The sequence below is a fragment of the Podarcis liolepis genome, assembly GCF_965112155.1.
Source record: "Podarcis liolepis genome assembly, chromosome: 4".
Lineage (NCBI taxonomy): Eukaryota > Metazoa > Chordata > Lepidosauria > Squamata > Lacertidae > Podarcis > Podarcis liolepis.
Genome location: NC_139558.1, coordinates 3,582,202 through 3,602,864, shown reverse-complemented (window position 1 = coordinate 3,602,864; position 20,663 = coordinate 3,582,202). Strand labels below are relative to the sequence as shown.

General features: G+C 43.5%; 2 long non-coding RNA genes across 2 annotated transcripts in view; both read left to right on the top strand.

The window, feature by feature from the left end:
• LOC310706108 overlaps positions 1-7,442 on the top strand; it is a 29,113-nt gene extending 21,671 nt beyond the window's left edge. Inside the window, exons 4-5 of the long non-coding RNA XR_014525682.1 lie at positions 2,079-2,198; positions 7,277-7,442. This is a non-coding gene — a long non-coding RNA (uncharacterized lncRNA). The remainder of the gene's footprint in view (positions 1-2,078; positions 2,199-7,276) is intronic.
• Positions 1-20,663, top strand: part of LOC310706086 — a 1,025,148-nt gene that overhangs the window by 876,244 nt on the left and 128,241 nt on the right. The gene's annotated exons all lie outside the window — the stretch shown is intronic.

The window sequence follows — 20,663 nt, the reverse complement described above, 5'->3', positions numbered from 1 at the left end:
AGAATTCATACTTATTTTTCATCTCAGGGTTCTTCAGCACAAACACTTCCTCCTCCTCACAGAAGGAAAAAATACGGGCTCTCCATGGGTTTTCTGTAGCTTGGAGTGAAAAAGCAGCTTCAAGAGTCTGATTTTTCAAACTGAAAAAGGACCAGAAGAGAAAACACCTCCACACTCCCTTGCTCTGACTCACTGCCTGCCCAGACTAACAGTTTTAAAATGCAGAGGGGGAAACCACAGAGCCCCCCAACATGTGTAGCTTTTGCCTCAGCTGCAGTGTAGATGATCTCCCACCAGATCAAAAGTATGAACGATGCTTCATCTGCGTTGTGGGCAACATCCTTTAGTGAACAGACGGAGGGCAATACCTGAACTGAATCTCATATGCCTTTTTGTTGTCAGGAAAACAACCCCAAACACAAAAGACACACATGCACCATGCAAGTGTAAAATGTATTCGAAACGATTCTGCCCTGCCTGCCTCTCCTAGGCTTGAGGCTGCTCACAGCAACATTTGAAGCAACTGGAACAACTGAACAATTGAAATGCACTGACAAGCTAGTCAGACAAAGGAGAATCCCTTCCCACAGCAACAGATTAAAAGCAGTCAGCCTCCACACTCTGCGCTCTGATGGGCTTTCTCTGAGAGACAGTTCTTCTGAGAGGCCCAGGGCTACCACTGAGAAAGACTTAAGTCACATTTTACAGAGAGTGTCTTTCCTTGACATTTTAAAGCACAATCAGTCTGACTGTGTTTGAGTAGAAGGAGCCATGGTGGTTGCTTAATTTGTTCTCCTCCTGTCCTTTTCCAGTTCAAAATTGCTCTCTATGAAGCTGTTCTTCCCTGCCCCAACCACAGGGAAACATAAAGGAGTTCTATATTTCCCCTGATACATTTCCACCTGTGAGTCAAAATGCTTGGGGAAAGGTGAAAAATGACCAGTGGACAAAGGGTTACACAGCTTTCCTCCTCTCCCATAATTCTTCCTCCACCCACATGTTCAGCTGTTTTTTTCTGTTAATAATAATAATAATAATAATAATAATAATAATAATAATAATATATTATTTCTACCCCACCCATCTTGCTGGGTTTTCCCAGCCATTCTGGGTGGCTTCCAACAAAAGATTAAAAATACATTAAAATATCATTAAAAACTTACCTAAACAGGGCTGCCTTCAGATGCTTTCTAAATGTCATATAGTTGTTTATTTCTTTGACATCTGATAGGAGGGCGTTCCACAGGGTGGGTGCCACTACCAAGAAGGCCCTCTGCCTGGTTCCCTGTAACTTCTCTTCTCGCAGCAAGGCAACCGCCAGAAGGCCCTTAGCGCTGGACCTCAGTGCCCGGGTAGAATGATGGGGGTGGAGACGCTCCTTCAGGTATACAGGACAGAGGCCGTTTAGGGCTTTAAAAGTAAGCCCCAACACTTTGAATTGTGCTCAGAAACGTATCTGTGAAGCAACAAAACATGGCATTCCTATAATGTGGAGTTTGAGCCACAGGCCCTTTGGCAACTGTGCACACTAATATGTGAAGGGGTGCATGGGGATGAAGGGGCCAGCTGTGTCCCCGCCCACCTGACCAGCCTCTGCTAGGTGGAGAGTGACAGTCTCACCATCAAGCACAACCAGTGGTGAGAGATTGGGGGCCCTTCTGCTTCATGCGCTTCCTCCAGGTCTGAAGGGCAGCAAGATGAGACAGGGCCTTTTCTGCAGAGGCTCCCTGCTTGTGGAATGCTCTCCCCAGGGAGGCTCAGTTGGCGCCTTCATTCCACACCTCTAGGCACCAGGCAGAAATATGCCTCTTTGGCTGATTAAGATCCAATCCCCTTTTAAATGTGGTTGTGGGCTGTGGGGGAGTTTTTGCCATTGATAACGTCATTTTCCACCTAACCAACTGGGAAGCAAATGGAAGAAAAATAAAAACCTGGGCAATAGAGTGTCCTTCTTACTGCAGATGTTCTCCCCAACCAAGAGGGATCTAAAGAGCCCCATTTGTGTAAATCAGCCTTAACTTCCTTTACTAATGGATAATAATTCCGCCTCTTAAGTTGTTGGACATTTTTGGTTGCAGAATGAGCCCATAAGCTGATCATCCAGAGGCATACCTACCTACATAGCATAATGGATTTGTGATAATTAACCTCCAGACTATTTGCAGCGTGAAAGGACTCCAACACAGCTTGAATCTCAGGTAAGACTCTGATCAGAAAGAGTAGAATATCATATTCAAATAAAACGAGAACATATTCTTTACCATTTTCCGATATCCCCTCCATCTTGGTGCTTGGACAAATCAGGTTGGCCAGAGTTCCCATGACTATAATGAATGGCAGAGGCGCCAGGCTGCCCCCAAGACTGGGCGGGCCCAGAGAGCCCATGATGGAGGAGGCCGAGCGCGCTGGAGGCGCCACTGGGCCTGCAGCGTGTGTGACATGCATAGGGCAGCCTCGAGATTGAGGGGTCTGCTCCCCTGAAAACAAAGGTACCTTCAGCCTCCTAGAGCTGCCACGCCTGCTACCTGGTGGCCCTATGCAGATGCATTTTGCAGCTCCTAAAGACAAAAAGGAAAGTGAATCAGTCATGTGTAGTATACTGGTTGGTTTCTTTCTTTCTTTCTTTCTTTCTTTCTTTCTTTCTTTCTTTCTTTCTTTCTTTCTATAAATTGCATTGGGTTTTATAAACAAGGATCATAGGAATAATAAATGATTTAAATAAATAAGTGGACCAAGTCTTCACATGCCATTTTTATATCATAAAAGTAGCATAATAAATTTGTAGTAATGTCAATGACAAATGGTTCATTATTAGTGGACAATATTTTCTTGGTTTGTGAATTGGTTTAAACAAAAGCAAAGGGAAAACAGAAAAAACGAAGTTAACAAATAAATGTGGTTTACTGTTCTGACTCAAAATGTAAATATTTGGTGTGTTTATTTTTTTGCTACGGTTTTAAGGTTTGTTTTATTTTCCTTTTAAAAGAGTGCTTTGCTGTCATGCATATTTTGTGTGGACAAGCTTATAAATGGAAACAATTTGAAACAGTGTGAATCAGTGTTTCTCAAACAGGGAAATTACAGGAAATGCATACACATACTTTGTGAGGCATTTGAGGGAGGCAACGGGAAAAATATGAAAGAAAAAGAAAATTCTGATTAAACTGGCACGGCTCTCACAAGACCTTCAGAGCAAATGCCTGTAGTTAGCTTGAGAAAAGATGAACTATGGAACTCCTTACCACGAATAAAATGCTGTGGCAAAGAATTTAGCAGTTGCCAAAGATGGATTGGATATCAACAGAGATACCAGTAATTGCAAGCTGATTATGCCCAAACTCTGTCTCCATCTGCCACCATTTACAGCTTATCCACACTTCCTCTTCTTCTGCTGCTTTCCTCTGGAAAAACAGCTCTTTATCGCTCAATCGGAGCAAACAGCAATCAGGTTTTCCATGGATTTAGATTTAGCTCTGATTTAGAGCTAAAGAGTGGCTTTTCCCTGGGAAAGGAATAGAGCAAGGGGAAAACTACTTGGACCTGTGCTTTCTGGCTGTGCCCCTTCACCACTCTTTTGTGAAGCAGTAATTGTCAGCTGTCTCAAATGGGCCTTGAGAGTCCAAAGTTTGACAACCTCTGGTGTAAATTTACTCTCTAATGCTATAAAAAATGTACATGAGTCTCAGTGCAATTCAAGAAAAAAAATAGATAAAATGAAATTATAGGTTAAAAGAGTCTGGTTGCATCTGTAACTTGCTAATTCTTGCTTTCTTGTCAAATCGTGACAGACAAAACATACTAAAAATCTGGAAGGAGATGCTGCACACATTCTGTTCATGAAATTTATTTCTGAGCTCCATTAAACCTAGCCAGACTAATAATGGATGTGAGCATCCGGTGGGGCTGGCTTATAAGTCCTGGAACACTCTTCCTGTCTAGTATCCATGTCTATAATTCTTTCACAGAGGGATGTGGCAGAATTTGTTATTGTTTTAGAAACATGGGCACTCTGCTATCAGCCAGAAGCACAATGTGAGTCATTCAGTTTCCCCCCTGGAAGCAAGCTGGTGCTTGCCTAATTGGTATTTGAGGAGCTTGTTGAAGGGAGCAGGCTGACTGATAATGTAGTACATGGGGTTTCCCCCCCCAGAGTGCCCAGTTGTCCAACTATTGTAGGAATGCCATCACTTTTCTGAACGTGCAACATGGGGCACCACAGTTCTCCTTAGGACAGGAGTGGGGAACTGTGGCCCCCCAGATGCTCTTGGTGTGGAATACAACTCCCCCTATCCCTGACCATGCTATGAGGCAGTGGCAGGGGGAGGCCCAGTACCATCTGGAAGACACAGGATCCCAATCCCAGGCTTAAGACATGTTTCATGGGTACCAGAATTTTTGCTGTCTTTCATATTTCTTCCAGAGCCTTGCAGCCAAGGATTTAGCTGTTTTTGTTATCAGATTAATATTTGAATTTCAGCTCTTCTTAGCTCTGCAGAGTTGCACCACGAACATCTCTGTTCTTTGCCTATCGTCTTTCCTTTCCCTTTCAGAAAAGCCACTCTATCCTTCTACTCTGCCCCTCATGGCCAGCTTCCAACCTTGTTTCCCAGGGCCCCTGATTCATCTCTGATCCCTTTTCTAAGATCCTTCACCTGCTCTGATACTGCTATGATCTAGGCAGCACTGCTGTGTGCTGGTGTTATAATTGTCTGTGGTGTACAGAGTTTTTTGGTCCCATCATGGCAGCAATTCATGCTAATGGTGGACACTAGTATGCCAAAAACAAAGCTCAATAGATTAACTAAAAAAGGCCCTGGGAGCCTAAAGCAATCACTTGCATAGGAGGCTTCCCATAGTATTTCTGGAGGAATAATTGCTCTTTGATGTCCTGGGGGTAGGGGGAGTGGGATCACACACTTGCCATCTCCATTTCCAACCTCCATCTGTTCCGTTTACATGCATTGATTCGCACAATGGAACAAGTTCTTTATCTTTGCTTGGAAAAGCAAAGATCCCAGTCATGTGCATGTATACACATATAAACTATGCCCATGTTAAGTTGAACATTCTTGTGTCTGGGATTGGGAACAACACAAGTGATCTGACTTCCCATCCCACATGTTCAATGAAACATTTTAATAGTGTTACCTCGCCTCTATTATCAGATGTTTGCTATTGAAGAGGTTTTGCAGAATTTTGGCGCGCTATAAAAATATGTAGAAAGCCAGTTTGACAAACGCTGGCAAAGGATGGGTAAAATAAATGCATACCATGAGCAATGATTGCTGCATTATATCTCCTTCAAATCTATGAAAAACTATTGTCTGTACACAGCCTCAGGATACTAATATTCTGAGGTATTTAATTGTCCAAGTTCTTAAGCAATTATGAAGATTAGCAAAGTCTATTAGAACTTCTAAGTAACCTTGCATCCACTTTCTATACAAGAAGTGATTTACTTGATTAAAATGTTGCCACTGGAAACATAAAAAAAATGTAATCCCATTAATGTATAGTCATTCAGTTGTCGTAACGATTTCAGGCAGTGTTGTCAAGATTTTCAAAGTGAAGAGGGCTTCAAAGTTTCAATACTCAATGGCTAACCAATAAGTTGCCACATAATTTGGATGTCAGTTTTGAGTCACTTCTGAACAGCATGAATCACAGAGGGCCAAACTACCATAGTTGTGATGCAATTAGCAATGTCTAGGTGCAAAGCCCCCAACTAGAAACGGGGCTCTAGCAGGATGTGGGGCTCAAATCTTTGCCTCTGCTGTGCTCCTATTTTCACTGGGGCAGACTACAAACTCAGAACTATTCTAAAGAACAATTGTAAGCTATTCTATTCACTGGCTCTAATAAGAACAAATAAGCTACACTTAGGGAACAATCCAATATCATGATCCACTGTGTGAGGATGGTTAGGATCCAGTGGATCTCTGGCTGAGCCAGAAGGTTCTTGGCACATCCAGAGGAAACCAGCTTAACTCCCTCAGGCTCAGCTCTTCCAGAGATATGCCAGTGTTTCTCTTCCCTTCCATCCCAGTGGACTAACAAGCCTGACAGATCTTAAGCCAGTGTAAGCCCTGAAAAATGGCATTCTGGTGGCATGACATAGCAGGATGTCAGGGGCATTTAGGATAAGGTTACCAGACGTCCCCGTTTTCCAGAGACAGTTCCCAGATTTACAAATCAGTCCCCATACAAAATCCATTGAAGTTGAAAAGTGTCCCCAGATTCATTGAAAAAAATCTGGTAACCTTAACTTAGGATGGATCTTGTGCCTCTTCAGCTTGGTCATCTGACTTGACAATTCAGTGTAAGTTCAGACAACCCAAAAGGTGGTGTAATTCCCTAAAGGCTCACTTTCGCTCTGCTAGGCCTGGGCGGGCTGAGGCAGCGGTAGCCCAGCTGCTGAACAGCTTGGATCTGGTAAAATGTTATGCCTGTTTAATTTACGCTAAGCTTTTTTCATGCCAACTTCTTGTGTAGAGGATGGCTCCCTTAGACAGACCCAAGCAAAACAGAAAAAATAAAGCAGAATTAAACCCAATGAACAAATGAAAAAGAGCTGTAGTAATTTGGAAGAAAGGGACGTGGGTGGCGCTGTGGGTTAAACCACAGAGCCTACGGCTTGCCGATCAGAAGGTCAGCGGTTCGAATCCCCACGACGGGGTGAGCTCCCGTTGCTTGGTCCCTGCTCCTTGCCAACCTAGCAGTTTAAAAGCACGAAGTGCAAGTAGATAAATAGGTACCGCTCCGGCGGGAAGGTAAACGGCGTTTCCGTGCGCTGCTCTGGTTCGCCAGAAGCAGCTTAGTCATGCTGGCCACATGACATGGAAGCTGTATGCCAGCTTCCTCAGCCAATAAAGCGAGATGAGCACCACAACCCCAGAGTCGGCCACGACTGGACCTAATGGTCAGGGGTCCCTTTACCCTTTACCTTTAATTTGGAAGAAAAGGGAGACATGAGTAAGGAACTAGGCTGAAATGATGTGTCCAGCAAAAGCCTCCAGCAGAACTTTTTAACACTGCTGCCCTTCAAAGACAAAGAGCAAGAAGCACGAGATAAAAACACTATTTGATATCTGTCAATTCCCCTCCCTTAGCACTGGGATTTTTTAAGGTTGGGGTAAATCATTACAGTCTTGACCTGCCTGCCCCAATGAGGCTCTCTTGGCTCCTGTCCCCCACCCTGACCTTTGCCCTCTCTTGCCACCACTCTGGCATTTTCTTTATATTGTCAGCCTAGAGACACTCATCTTGCTTTTCACAGATACTCATCTGCAATGTTTTTTGCTGTCTGAGACGCCAAGGAACCATGAAGTGCTTTGAGGGAGATCCTGCTTCAACCTGGGGCACCTTGTACACCTTGGACAAGGCCAGAAAACCTCTGAAGCCCCCTTCCCACTTTGATTTGGCCTTTGGGCTTCTACGTTAAAAGTGAGCCATTGCTCAGGACATTGCACATCTAAAAAAGTGTTAATTAAACTAATCAATAAATATATTTTTATCTCTAGATTGACAAACACATGTAATCTTTCCTAATGTGATGGCCTTTAAATATCCAAATAGTACAAATTGTCCTTAGATTAAAAAAGAAAATATTATTCCATGGGCATCACTGAAGCCAGGAGGGAGTGGTGGTTCTGTTAAATTCTGTTGTTGTTCCATGGATTAGTTTTGCCTTGTGTTCCACTCCACCCACCCTTCCAGTCAAACCTGGAGAATTTTTAAATTTTTAATTTCAAAATTGATGCATGAACAGTTTGCCATGTTCTCTGTATTTTTGTTGTTGTTGCCATTACAGGTTTATTTGTTTATTTCATATTTTCTTTGCTTGGATATATCTCCTAATCTGATTGTGAAGCTGTTGAACAGGTGATCTCTCTGACACTGTTCCTTGGTGAATGATTGAAGTTGCTGATGAATGGGGAAGGGGTAGAGGTGATAAAAAGACGATCACTGCACGTCTGACTATGAGACTCACTCACTGGATCATCACCTTGTCGTGGTGAGTGGGCTTGCACATTCCTGTGACCCTTGTGAGTGAAGCCATTAGGAATCTCATACTCCCAGCAGGGTCACCCAAGGCAGTAAGGTCAAAGGGAAGGAGCTAGACAAAGAATGATCCAAGAAGTCCTCAATGGCAGAACAGGAGGAAGATAACAAGTGGTATGTTACAACAGCTGTGAAGGCGGATGAAGGCTGCAGCATATAGAAATCTACCGGTTTGTCATGACTACTCATGCCATCAGAACAGAGCCTTACTGTGAAGACTGTGCATTGGTCAGCGTGCACTGATCTACACACATAAAACAAATTCACACACGGGCATCTTCCAAAACCCTTCCCAAACCCAAGCCCCAAAAATTCTATGGTGATCGGCAAATGTTAACGGGGGCAGAATCATGAAATCTGAAAGTCCCTAGCCATGAACTGGCACATGGGCGGTGGATACAGATTCAGTCATTCTGACTCAAGCAATGAGGCAGTTGAGCAGCTCGGCAGCTGTATCCATGACTGAGAAGCCCTTTTTAGGACCCACTCTGCTCATCCCGAAAAGGGGGAGGGGCTAGAAAAGGTGCCCTAAACATAGTCTGCTTCCCTTTCCCCCTGACTGGATTACGGCAGCTAGTGGGGTCACCACCTCGCAGTCGTAAAAGACAGTTGAACTTTGGAACATGGAATATACGGACGTTGTCAGATAACACAGACAGCGAGCGTCCTGAAAGCTGAACTGCCATCATTGCAAGAGAGCTGCGACGTTTTAACATCGATATTGCAGCACTTCAAGAGACTCAAAGAGCAGGCGAGGGACAACTGAAGGAAGAAAAAGGAGGCTACACATTCTTCATGGAAAGGTCTATCTCAACAAGAACATCAAATACATGGTGTAGGCTTCGCTATCAAAAACCATCTTGTGACGCTCCCGTCAGAAGTCCCTACCGGCATTAATGAGCGTCTCTCAACCCTTCAAATAAAACTTCCCCAAAACTAACAGGCTACTATTATAAGCACTTATGCACCAACACTGGTTGCCGATGATGACGCTAAAGAAATTTTTTACTGGATACTGTCCTATCAGAGACACCTAAGGAAGATAAAATTATCCTCCTGGGCGATTTAAAAGCAAGAGTTGGGCGGGATTTCGATCTGTGGCCTGGGACTACTGGGAAAGAAGGAATTGGCAACAGCAACCAGAACGGAATCTTAGTTTGACAATGTGTGCAGCGCACAACCTTGTTATTACCAACACACTCTTTCGACAGAAAAATAAATTTAAAACTTCATGGAGGCATCCTCAGTCAAACCACTGGCACCTCTTAGACTATGTTATTTTCCGTGCTAAAGATTGCCGTGCTAAAGATGTGCTCCTTACCAGAGCTATGATGAGTGCCGACGACTGCTGGACAGATCACTGACTAATACTAATATGACTAATATGACTAATAATACTAATATGAATAATATGATAAAGATTATACCTCAACAGGCTTCACGGAAGGAAACCAAGGCGCAAAATGAACACTCAAGCCCTTCAATATCCCATTAAGCGGGATTGCTTCCAAACGACTCTTAAGGAACATTTGCTTTCAGAATTCCCTTATAACATCGAGGAAGACCAGAGGAAGCAGAGTTCAAATCCCCACTCAGCTATGGAGTTCACAGTGACCTTGGGCCAGTTGGTACCTCACAGCCTAACCTCTGTCACAGGGCTGTTATAAGGGCAAAATGGAAAGGATGGAGATCCGTGTTTGCCACTTTGAAGGAAAGGTGAGATAGAAATGTTAATAAAATAAAATAAAATAAAGTAATATGTGTGTGAAAAGGTATCACTATTCTCTGGGACCAATGAACAACAAAGTACACATGCAGGTCTTGCTTTCTGAACAAAACGCATTCCCAGGAAATTGTTCAATAGGCAAGCATTTCCATTATTCCCTATAGGAACCTTTCTAATTCATGATTTGCCTGATCTCTCCCGCCTTCCATGACTTCTGCCCAAAATGTCTGCCACCAAGCAGCAAAACACAAACAAATAAGGAAGTGGGCAAACTCTGGCTGTTTGGATATAAGAATCTGTCTTTCATGTTATGAGGTTTGGGTATAATTCCTTTGTGTCCGGATAACCAAAATTTCAGATAATAAGTGTTCTGATTGTGGGACCTATGTGGAAAGGATTTTATACATGTGCATTCGCATTACTCAGCAAGTCGGGTTGTTTGCGTAGGCCGGTGTGGTATGGATTACCATTGCAATCCCTTTCATCATGAGTCTTCCTTGATATCTGGCACAAAATACTTTAAAAAAAATGTATCTGGATAAGTTACATCACCTAAAACTACAATGCTTGCCCTCCTCCAGCCTTTGCAGCTCTAAGAAAGGCATAATGGAAACTGCCTTTCCCTTAGTGTAGTTGATAAAGTTAAGATTCTCCTTAAAGAATCAAATGCTGCTACAGATTTATGCCAGAGTGCTGATTTGGAGGCTTGTAATTTCTTTTGTTCTAAAGATACAGTTTGCATTTAATAAGGATAATTGTTTGGATGTTTAATATTCTTTGGAAGTTTAATATCCCTCCGGCAAATCTAAAAAATGTGTGAGTCTCTGATACTTGACGATGACCTTCACCGCTATTATAGGGATTTATATATGTCTCAGTAAGTGAAATGGTGCAAGGAAAAGAATGTGTTTCATTGTTCTCATGGTGACCCAGAGATAAGGAGACAGCAGCCAAGTACTGTATACTGTGGGCATACCTCAGAGAATACACGTGTTCCAACTTGCCGTGCATGTGATGTTCTCCCTTTAGGGTTTGATGGGAAATTGCTTCATGTGCGTTTATCCTCATAACACTTTCTCAGACAGAGAGAATCCAAGGTGTAGCTCAGCAGAAGAGTGTGGGCTTTGGGAGCACTCTGACCCCCAGAATGAACGCTAACTTCAGGGCACACCTGGTGGCTGCCTAGTTCCCCAGGGAGTCAGGGACACTTGCTGGTCTCTTGTTGGGAGGCCAACAAGTTCACATTTGAATTCTCAAAGAACTTTCCGGGAGGCATCACCCAGAGCTGGCAATTTGTTCTTAAAGCCTAGAACTTCTTTTTGTGCCATCACTCTTTGCCTCAGTTCCTCAGCCTGCATATACAGTGGTACCTCGGGTTACAGACGCTTCAGGTTACAGACTCCACTAACCCAGAAATAGTACCTTGGGTTAAGAACTTTGCTTCAGGATGAGAATAGAAATCGTGCTCTGGTGGCGTGGCAGCAGCAGGAGGCCCCATTAGCTAAAGTGGTGCTTCAGGTTAAGAACAGTTTCAGGTTAAGAACAGACCTCCAGAATGAATTAAGTTCTTAACCTGAGGTAGCACTATATATCTGCCCTGTATCTCCGGCTGTGAAGAAAGATTCAGCTTCTCTGCAATCTCCTTATCTTTCTGTAGAGCACATTTGACACCCTTGTCATCCGAGGGTCCAACTGCCTCCCTAGCCAGTCTCCTGTTATTAATGTGTTTGAAATTCATGTTGTTGATGAGCTTTATGTTTTTAGCAATGTGCTCTTTGAGTCCTTTTTTACCACCCCTTGTTGTCTGCTTGCATTTCTTTTGCCCAAGCTTCTGTTCCTTTTTGCTCTCCTTGTGTGGACCAGACTCCCATTTCCCAAAAGGCGCCTCCTTGCCTCTAATAGCGTCTTTGAATCTGTTAGGTGGCCCTGCTGGCATCCTCTTGGCTCTGGTGGTACTTTTCCTGATGCGCAGCAAACATTCCAGCTGAGCTTTTAATATTGTGGTTTTAATCAACTCCCAAGCATTTTGAAATGATTTGACTCTCTTGACTTAGCCTTTCACTTTGCTTTTGTTTTCTCTTTTGAAGTCAGAATGACTGTGTTGGGTTTTCTTCGCAAGTGGCTGGTTACACACACTTTGATATGTCTATGGTCATTGTTCCCAAGTGGTTTAACAATACCCGCATTGCACACCAGGTCATAGGTGTCACTTAAAATTAAATCCAGGTCACCACTGCTCATGACCCACTGTCCGAGGGCAGAGTCATTTTAGGGTGGCCAGAAAGTTTACCTATTTATTGTGTCAGCAACACAAATGTAGCCAGTCTATGTGAGGATAGTTGAAGCCACTGATCACTACAACTTTTCCTCTTTGTGATGCATCACTAGATGTCCTAAACAGTCCATCTCTAGATGTCCTAAACAGTCTGATCAGAGGGACAATAGCATCACCTCAGTAATAGATTATTTTTGGAGCCAGGTATCACGACCCACAACAATTCTGTGGAGGAACCTGACTCCTTTGGGATTTCTAGCTTATCCTATTCCATGCTCTCTTTTCATGTACAGAGCACATCCACCTCCACCACATCCTTCCCTGTCCTTCCTATAGAGTTTGTATTCAGATACAACTGTGTTGCACCAGTTCTTTCCATTCCACCAGGTTTCCAATACAGTGGTACCTCGGGTTAAGTACTTAATTCATTCCAGAGGTCCATTCTTAACCTAAAACTATTCTTAACCTGAAGCACCACTTTAGCTAATGGGGCCCCCCGCTGCTGCTGCCGTGATGCCGCTGCGCGATTTCTGTTCTCATCCTGAAGTAAAGTTCTTAACCCAAGGTACTATTTCTGGGTTAGCGGAGTCTGTAACCTGAAGCGTCGGTAACCCGAGGTACCACTGTACTGTGTTGCTCTCTACTTGACTTTGGCACTTGCATTTTGGCCTGCAGTGCATTGTTCTGTCTGAATTGCCTCTGCACTCATAATGCTTATAATTTTCCCACATTCAAATCATACTTTATTTCACCTTCAGCTTCATCCCAGGGGGGAGATTTGTTCCAATCAGTCCCTCCACAGCCCCTGTCAGCTTTCACCCAAACAATCAGTTTAAAAGCTGCTCTGCCAGCTTTTTCATTTTAAGCACAAATAGTCTGGTTCCATTCTGGTTCAAGTGGAACCCATACCTTTTGTACAGGCGTGGCTTGTCCCAAATTGTTCCCCAGTGCCTCACAATCCCTCCTGATGCCACTGTCACACCCACACGTTGATACTAGGCAGCTGTGCCTGCCTAGCTAGTCCTGAATGTGGGACCAGCAGCATTTCAGATAAAGAATAACCAGCCACTGTTCACCAGACCTAGGCAATTGTCATCTCCCAGAAAATGCAGACCTCTTCAAGGTACTTCTGTTGTAGTTTTAGTTGCTGGTTTTAAATAATACCATCAGTCTACATGCCACTTTACAGTGTAGCCTGCACAAAAGACAGGTCTCTACTCTCTGCTCCAGGGAACGTGCAGTTTAAATTTTAAGACAGGGTCTAAAATGTTAAAGACTGATGGATTAAGACAAAAAAAATGTTGTTAAGAATTTCATTTTGCTAAGGGTAGTAGAGCTGAAGGAACAAAAATCTTGTAGGATCCTGTAAAATTAACACCTCAAGGTATAATAGTTGACTTAACCCGTCTATTAGGCCACAGTGCTAGACCATCATGTCAAAGGATCTAGTCCTTAACCAGTTTTTGTGTTGCCATCATTCTTTATGCCTGCCTTCCACATCAGAACTTTAATTCTGATGTGATGGGATGTGGGTACATCCTCAACCAACAGCCTGACCTATCTGCTTTTTTCTTTTTGCTGCAACGTTCAGATAACTGGGTACAGAACTACAAATTTAGTCAGTAAATCATTAGAAGAGCCTCACTGTATCAGGCCAAATTCCTGTCTAGAAAAGCTTCCTGTTTTTGCTGGGGCCAGCCTATGGGAAGCCTGCAATCAGGACAGAAGTTCAACAGCATCCTCCTTACTTGTGCTCTCCAGCAACTGGCATTCAGAGACATCCCACCTCCGATGTTGCAGACAGCAAACAATCACCACGGCTAGTAGTCCATGACTTTGTCTAACCTCCTCCTAGAGCCATCTGTTGGTGCCCATTACTTTCTCTTGTAGAAGTGAATTCCTTGGCTTCAATGTGTGCAGTGTGGAGATGTACTTCTTTTTATCTGCCCTGATTTTTTCTACCTACATTCACTTTAATCATGGGATAAAAACTCTGAATTCACTTTCTCCACATTAGACATAGTTTTATACGCCCCGTTAAGTCCCCTCTTCCACACCCTTTTCCTAACCTTAAAAGTCCCATACACTGAACCCTTTTCTTACAGGGAAGCTGCACCAGCTGCGTTAGCATTTAGCTGGCTTGTTTCTGAATCTTTCCAGCTCCATAATTACAAATAATGTAAATAAGGCAGAGAAGAATTGGTTTCCCTTCCCTATGTGCTGTTTTGTGCGAAGAGCAGGCCCCCAACCCCCGTTTTATATGTTAACTTTGCTCCGTTAACTCAATTTAACTTATATTTTGGGGAAGTGCTTCATACTGCCAGGATGGGGGAAACAAAAGTCGTGCAATGATCACCATCAGAGTCTCCTTTTAAATTTTGATCAGTGAGGTTCTGAGCATGTTTGCAAGAACTGCCAGCCTAGCATCACAGATAAAATGCTCAACCAGATTGAAGACAGAACTGCTGGGCAATGGGGTTTCATGTGTTATTATCCTTTTTCTAAATGTCACTCTTAAGTATATTTTGCTGAAGTGATGACAAAGGGGATCTTCCATTTCATTTGCTAATATTAATTTATTCCAAACAGACAAGTTGGGTTTTGAAATAACTTCTCTGCGGACAGTATTAAGGGCATCTGGGAAATAGAGAGATTATGTTAAGTACAGTCTTGTCAGTGACTTGTCCATGCTCTGTGTGACAGTGTGCAGAGGCAGATGTGTGTACAATATAAGCATGGGAAGTCATTATAAGATTAATTTTGGCACTTGGAATCACACCCTTATTTCTGTCTCTTCGTTTGCTGTCTTTGCAAACTAGCAGACATGCATCTAATGCACCTCCCCTATATAAAGTTTTGTAGAAAATATGATGTAGCAATTTCATTTTTCTAGCCAAAGTACTTACTGTTGTGATCTTTCAGCTTTTTTAAAAAAATAAAAAGCTCTCTGCTTTTAAACACATTCCACTAGGTTCCTCCTGTTTAATTATCATGTTGATGCCTTTACTTTTCTCTTCAAATGCCATTTTAAAATGAGATCAGATATAAATCTTGTAACTGGAGCCCTTCTGAATGCTGCTACATCCTCAGTAAAGTTTATTGTGAATATCTGCCTCAGAAGAAGAGTAATATATAACATTAGCACATTTGGATTATGTATGATCCTTTTGTTAAAGGCTGACGACGTGATTCCATTACCAGGGGCAAGTCTGTGTAGTCCTGGTATGAAACCCCATCTTCTCAAGAGTCTCAGCTTCCATGTGATAAAAGTGCCATACCTAAGGACTAGAAAGCAGCAAATACAACACCGTTTTTTAAAAAAGGATCCGCTGAGGGGATCCTAGAAAGTACAGACTGGTTAGCTTAACATTTGTCCCTGGAAAACTGGTTGAGGGTATTGTTAAAGATAAAACAGCCAAGAACATAGAAGAACAACCTTGTTGAGCAGAGCTAACATGGCTTCTACAAAGGCAAGTCCTGTATCACAAACCTTTTTCCATTCTTTGAGAGTATCGAAAAGCATATTGGTCAAGGTCATCTGGTTGATATGGTGTACCTGGACTTTCAAAAAGCTTTTGGGGTATTCTTGTGAATCAGTTGTTTGTTAAGAGGCAGCAAGGGAGGGTGGCTTCCAACAAATTAAAACATCAAACATTAAAAGCTTCCTGACACAGGGCCACCTTCAGTTCTCTTCTAAAAGTTAAATAGTTGTATATTCCTTGACATCTGACGGGAGGGTGTTCCACAGGGTGGGCGTGACAACTGATAAGGTGCTTGCCTGGTTCCCTGTAACCTCATTTCTTGCAATGAGGAAACGGCCAGAAAGTCCTCAGAGCTGGATTTCAGTGTCCAAGATGAATGATGGGGGTGGAGGCGATCTTTCAGGTATACATGGCCAAAGTCATTTAGGGCTTTAGAGGTCAGCATCAATAGTTTAAATTTGTGCTCAGAAACATACTGAGAGCCAATATAGGTCTTTCAGGACCTGTGTTATATGGTACTGGCAGCCGGTCCCAGTCACCAGCCTGGCAGCTGCATTCTGGATTAATTGTAGTTTCTGAGTCACCTTCAAAGGTAGCAAAGCCCACAAAGAGCACATTGCAGTAGTCCAAGCAGGAGATAACCAGAGCATGTACCACACTGGTGAGACAGGGCACAGGCAGGTAGGGTCTCAGCTGACATACCAGATGGAGCTGGTAGACAGCTGCCCTGGACACAGAATTGACCTGTGCCTCCATGGACAGCTGTGAGTCCAAAATGACTCCCAGGCTATGCACCTGGTCCTTTAGGTAGTTACCCCATTCAGGACCACACCTTCCTGCCCCTTGCCCCCAGAAATAGTACTTCCGTCTTGTTGGGATTCTACTTCAATCCATAGACTGTCACCCACTCACCAACCGCCTCCAGACACTCACACAGGATATTCACCACCTTCACTTGTTTTGATTTAAGCAATATGTAGAACTGGGTGTAGACGCGGGTGGCGCTGTGGGTAAAACCTCAGTGCCTAGGACTTGTCGATCACATGGTCGGCGTTTTGAATCCCCGCGGCGGGGTGCGCTCCCGTCGTTCGGTCCCAGCGCCTGCCAACCTAGCAGTTCGAAAGCACCCCCAGGTGCAAGTAGATAAAGAGGGACCGCTTACCAGCGGGAAGGTAAACGGCGTTCCATGTGCTGCGCTGGCACGCCAGTTGCAGCTTGTCATGCTGGCCATGTGACCTGGAAGTGTCTGCGGACAGAGCTGGCTCCCGGCCTATAGAGTGAGATGAGCGCACAACCCTAGAGTCTGGCAAGACTGGCCCGTACGGGCAGGGGTACCTTTACCTAGAGCTGGGTATCATCTGCATATTGGTGAACAACCAGCCGAATGATCTCCCCCAGCAACTTCATATAGCTGTTAAAAAGCATGGTGGAGAGGACAGAGCCCTGAGGCACCCCACAAGTGAGTGCTCAGGGATTCCCTTATCGCCCACTTTTTGTACATGACCCAGGAGGAAGGAGTAGAACCACTACGTAACAGTGCCCCCAACTCTCAGCCCTCCTAGGTGGTCCAGGAGGATACCATGGTTGATGGTATCAAAAGCTGGTGAGATCCAGCAGAACCAGGAAACAGCTGTGAGGAACTGCATGTTACCACTAATGGTATAAAAATGCCAGAGCCCATCTTCAGCTACTCCCAGGCTTTCAGAGGAATCCAAGTTCATGTTAGCAGTGTCATGCAAGGAGACATGGCTTTCCCCACCATGACTGCAACATACTGCATTGGTCATGGTGGCCTTCTGGGGCTTTGATGAAGAGTTCCTGCATCACTTCAGGAGTGGCTAACCCTAGCATGAAAATTCTTCAAGGCAGAGAAAATATGATTTTGTTGTTCTCTGTTGCTTGACAGACCACATTTTGGTCTTTCTTCCTGTCTGTCCTTTTCTACTCTCTTATTTGCTAAAGGCATTGAATTTGCTACTGAAAGACGAGAATTGTTCATGGCCGATTGATTTAATTTAAAATCTGTCATTAATTACCTTAAGGAATGTACTTGGTTGATCATAAATCCAGCATCTGCTCACTCGCCTGAATACTCTTGTGCAAAACTGTAATAAGTCTGTTTTGGTTATTTCCACTGTGCTTATGCTGAGTACTTGAGTCTTGTGATGGCACGCAATATTTCATAGTCTCTTAAAAATACATTGTGAAAATAGAGTAAGTAATTGTTTCCTGGAAAGAGCTAACACTAGGGATATATTTAGACTCTCAAAGGTGAATAATGATGGCTACAATGACCAGATGCTGCTCTTTGGGGCTGTACTGGTTGCCACAATGAAAGAATTAGTGAACTCTTTTGACTTTGTAGTGTAGGGTTTCATCACACATCTCCTTTGTTTGCTCTGTTGTATCACTGGACCTCTGCATCTCTCTCTCCTCTAGTAATTACAGAGTAAATGCAAGTTAAGCTATAATAATGCTGTCATGATGCCAATATACGCTTTTGGAGTTGTCAAGTTATACCTTGTGAGTGTAAAATGGTAAGCCTTGAAGTGAGTAAATTTTCCTGAATAACATTCCATTCTCTCCCCACCTGATATGCTGTTTTATTGAGTACAGTCTGCATTCCATTGAAATCAATGTCAAAATGCTCTTGACTATAATGCACTGGGACTGCAGCCATTAATAGCATTGAGGAAATGCCTAGATTATAAATTCTTTAACAAAGGAATCCAAGTCCTAGTCAAGGAAGAATGGCTGGTTCTGCAGAGAATTTAGTTCAGTTCCTTTTATGTACATTCCCCAAGGGATAACAGTTAAAAACAAAACACAATAAACACAATTTAAAAACCAAATACCCATTTTGGTTAACCATCACACACCTGCTTAATCCTGGCTATTGTCCACCAGCCCTAAAGAAGAAAAGCTTCAGGTCTGGATTTTCATATAAAATGAAGTCCCACAACATAGGAACATAGGAAGCTGCCGTATACTGGATCAAGCCACTGATTCATCTAGATCAGTGCAGTCTATCTGACTGGCAGCAGTTGTCCGTGGTCTCAGGCAAAGATGCTTTCCAGCCCTGCAAACTGAGTTCCTTCAGACTGGAAGTGCTAGTGACTGAACCCTGGGTGTTCTGTATTTGAAACAGATGCTCCATCACCGAGCTGTGGCCTCTCCTCTCAACCAGCAGAACACCTACTATATACAAGGCCTTGCTGTTCAGGCTCATGGCTGGCCCACTAAGGGTCCTCTGCTGATCTTGGTGGCACAATGGGGAGAGTCAGTCTCTGAGGCATTTAGAGTACAAACAGAGATATGGCAGAGTATGCTGCCATACTCGGTGGTTAAACTATTTCAGGACTACTATAAAATGTGCTGAAATTGCTTGTCCCAGCCCAGGGAGTCAGGGCAATACAAGCTTGGAAGTTAGCTTGTTTGTGGCAGGGGAAGCTTTCCTAAATGAGAGGTAACCATGTGAGTGTGTGGGAGAGACTTTATGATTTTTGAAACTTTGTATATTATGGTTGGGACTTCAGGATCTAGTGGAGTGATTTCGTTGGTAAAGTCCTATAACCGCACAGTGAGAGTGGGGACCATGATTATGGGAGTGTGGGGGGGGGGTCCCTGAGAGGAAGATGGTAAGGAAGTGTTGTCAGGAAAGCATGTTCCCCTGCCATTCTGAGTATTTTCCTTGCAACTTGACTTAAAAACTTTCCATTTTGCTTGAAAAGGTGTGCTAGCAAATGTACACTAGCTTTCTTAGGGGCGAAACTGGGCTTTATTTCACCCAGGTCAAAGACCCAGTTTGGCACATCCCGACCCTCCAAGTGTCCCTATTTCCCAGGGACAATCCTGGATTTGCAAAAGCCACCCCAGTTTCTGATTTGATCCTGGAATGCCCCACTTTTCCTAAGGACGTTCCTATTTTCATCAGAGAAAGGTTTCAGGGTACAGAGTTATGAGACCCCATGAACCAAGGAGGTAAGTAACTATACAACCTTTAAAAGATATCTGAAGGCAGCCCTGTATCATGTTTAATGTTTAATTATGTTTTTTATATATGTTGGAAGCCACCTAGAGCGGCTGGGGCAACACAGCCAGATGGGTGGGGTATGAATAATAAAATGATTGTTATGATGATGTTGGAATAGGCTGTCCCTATTTTCAACAGAGAAATGTTGGAGGGTATGGACCCCCCCCCCCACATCTGCACACACACAGAGGCTGGGAGCCTCAGTGGTGCTCCTCTGGAGGCTTCACCCAAGCCAAAAAATCCAGCTATCATCGCCCCCCCCCCATGGCACTGGCTTTCTTCTACCGCCATGGACGAAAGGAGTAATTCCTGTTCTCTGTTCAGCAAACAGGGAAGCTCTGAGATACTCCTCACTACTGCACACCTCACGGCTTTAGAGGTCTAAAGGCAGGAAGCCCTGTGAAACCTGCTGGTAGAAAGATACATGGAGTGCATAAGCACCTATTAAGGCTATGAAGTGCATGACACAGCTATGTGCAATCCACATGCATTTTTGCACAGTGCAAGGTACCCTATTTATTTTCTTTGTAAAGCCCCTTCAACTCAAGACTGACCCTTTACAAAGAATCTCCATTCAAATTCATGCTTTTGCTTTGAACTTTCCCCCTAATGTTTTGCTCCCCATCTCCTTTGTTTTTCTTCCTTGGTTCCCATTTTTAAAGGTGTCTAAAGGAACTCCTGGATGTAATTGCTTGTGCTCTGTCACCATTGCTAAAGAGTCTGTGAAGTGTGTAAAGCCAAATAATTAATGGCCTTTAATTAAAATGATGGAAAGGTGTACTTATTTCAACTTTCAGAAAGCCAAGAGAGCCATGTTTTCCCAGGTGTTCTGAGGTGCATCACCTAGTTCAGCTGTTTCCTGTCATTTTTTCCTCTGCATCTCACTGACTTCTGTGACCCTTGTTCTTAACCTTGATTTTTTTCTTGTATATCAAAGGGAGAACCAATCAGCTTTCACTAAACTGCAGACTAAGAATGTGTCAAAATCATTTACTATAGTTCACTTAAAATAGTAGCTCTTGGGATATGGTTTAACAAATATTTTAAAAAATAAATTGCATAACTGACTGTCACCATCCAATTGGA